This window comes from Delphinus delphis, chromosome 4 (genome assembly GCF_949987515.2).
Source record: "Delphinus delphis chromosome 4, mDelDel1.2, whole genome shotgun sequence".
Classification (NCBI taxonomy): domain Eukaryota; kingdom Metazoa; phylum Chordata; class Mammalia; order Artiodactyla; family Delphinidae; genus Delphinus; species Delphinus delphis.
In genome coordinates, this window is record NC_082686.1 from 80,266,855 (window position 1) to 80,269,479 (window position 2,625).

Genomic DNA, 2,625 nt, shown 5'->3' on the forward strand with positions numbered 1-2,625 from the left:
CTGGAGCCAAAGTGTATTACCCAACACCAGGAACAGATTCTCTAGGAGTATTTTGCAGTCGTTGCTACAGTAAACATTATGATGAAGAACAAGAACACAGAAGGTAAGAATCACCAGAGGTACGTGTGTGTGTGTGTGTGTGTGCGCCTGCGTGTGCGCACATGTGTGTGCATAACCAGCTGATGCAATTCCCATTGGCACAAATTAAGTTTAATTTAGAACCTGAGCTTACTATGCAGAGAGCAATGTAATACATCCTTCTGTATAGCAGAATGTTTTCTCTAATAAAATCTTATTTCTATCAAGACAAATAACCCTGTGGTATTGCAACTTGCTCTCAGTCAAATGAACTCTGATGTCATGATATCCACAATTTAGAGATTGCCAATCTGTTATTGACAGTGTTCTTAGACTCTTTAATCAACAGAAATTGATAAGAGGACAAATGAGAAATTCAGGCAAGGCTTTACTGGGACTTGTGCTGCAGCAGGAGGGAGTGAAAACAAGTAACGGGTTCCCTTGCTCACTCCCTGAGGGGGGCAGCGAGCTGGTCCCTTATATGGGGCAAGGGTAGGGGTGGGTCCAGGGGTCGGGCCAGAGGTGGGGCTTAGGTGTTTTGCCCACCCCTTTGGTGGTGTTGAGTGCAGGGGGCATGCACAGTACGCAGCTTTTATTCTGGACTCCTCAGAAGTGGCAGTTGGGTTTTTAGTCTTTTTGTATCTTGTTGTTCATAATTTGCCCCCAACTGTGCATGTGCACAGTTATTTTTAGTCCCTTATAGTTTCTTCACATTTTGTTGCTTGAGGAGATACTTGTCCAGGTGCAAGCACTACAGCAAAGGGTCCCAGGTCCCAGCCTGTCTCAAATCTAGACATCTTTAAAGCCAATGACCTCACCTTGGCTAGTTTCTTAGAGTTTGTGACCACAATTTAAATCCATAAAATGGTTTAAAACTAAATCCCCAACTAGAAAATAGAGTGGTAGGGGAAAAAAGAGAGAAAAGAAAGAAAACCATGTCTCTGATTTGTTATTTGGCTCAATAAGAAATATTTTATGAAGTTTATTATTCTATTATTGCTTATCAAAACGTTATAAAAAATAAACATTGTCACTGTTGAAACAATGCACTAGTGACAAGTGATTCTCAACCAGGGACAATTCCATATCCCTAAAGGGCATTTGGGAAGGAAGGGTATGTTTGGGGTTGGATCAATGACTAGAAGTATCTGCTGGCACACAGAGCCTGGAGACCTAGGATCTAAACGTACCTGACAGTTCCACAACAAAGAATTTTCCTTCCCAGAAAGACCTGCCTTTGCTGAACCCAAACAGTAAGCCCCTCCGTGATCTGTTGATTTACTGGTATAAAGAGCCCAGGTAGCAGTCTCAACTTCCAATTTAATGAAACCATTGTTTTCTTCCTTGGTGGAAACATTCCTCGCTTGGGAACCAAGACCTCTAAACCAGCAGAGTCCAAAGTTGTCAGGGATAGGAAGCAAACAATAAAAAAAAAAAGTAAAATCACTACCATCAGAGGTGATTTTGAGGGAGCTTCTCCACCTCTGAATTCGTGGAGCTGAGGAAAACAGCATCAAACCTTGGTTGCTAATTCAGAGTATACGCCACATCCTGGAGAGCAATACCCCGGCCCTGCAAGGTGCTGTCACCTAGATGGCTCCATAACTGAGCCTTCCAAAGGCCTCCCCACTGTTCACTGGGGCCAGCTGCTTCAGAGTGATGGGAGATACAGTAAAACAAATGAATTCCATGAGTATGAACCCATTGCCAGATTTCATTTGCTTTAAAATCAGTTCCTGGTCAGAAGCAATGCTACACAGAATATCACAGTGGCAAATAAGTTATTCTCTAAGTTCACTGCTGAGTGTCCAAATGACAATAGCAGAGATCAACAGTGACCCCTTGAATGGGACATGATTCCATGGGGAACCAGTCAACAACCTGGTAGCAGTTTGATTTTATCGGACCATTTCCATCAAGGAAATGGAAATGGACAGAACTTTGTTCTCACTGGAATAGAAAATTATTATGGATTTAGGTTTCCCTTCCTTCTTCACAATGCTCCGTCATTTGTGGACTTTCAAAACGCCTTATTCACTATTATGGTATTCCTCAGCTGCTTAGGCTGCCTCACTGCATGGTGGATGGTTTCCAAGAAGGAGCATTCCAAGAGGAAGGAAATGGAAGCCGTCAGTCCACTTAGGGCTGGGTCAGAAATCCTGGAACATCACTCCCATCATGTTCTATTGGTCAAAGCAATCACAGGGCCAGAGTTAAGGAGCTGGAAAATAAACTCCACCTTTTTTTTTAAATTGAAGTATAGTTGATTTACAATGTTATGTTATTTCAGGTGTACAGCAAAGTGATTCAGTTATATATAGATAATATATATGTGTGTATATATATATATATATATATATATATACACACATATATATACATATATATATGCACATTCTTTTTCAGATTATTTTCCATTATAGGTTATTACAAGATATTAAATATAGTTCCCTGTGCTATACAGTAGGTTTTTGTTGTTTATCTGTTTTATATATAGTAGTGTGTATCTGTCAATCCCAAACTCCTAAATTATCCCTCCCCCATCCC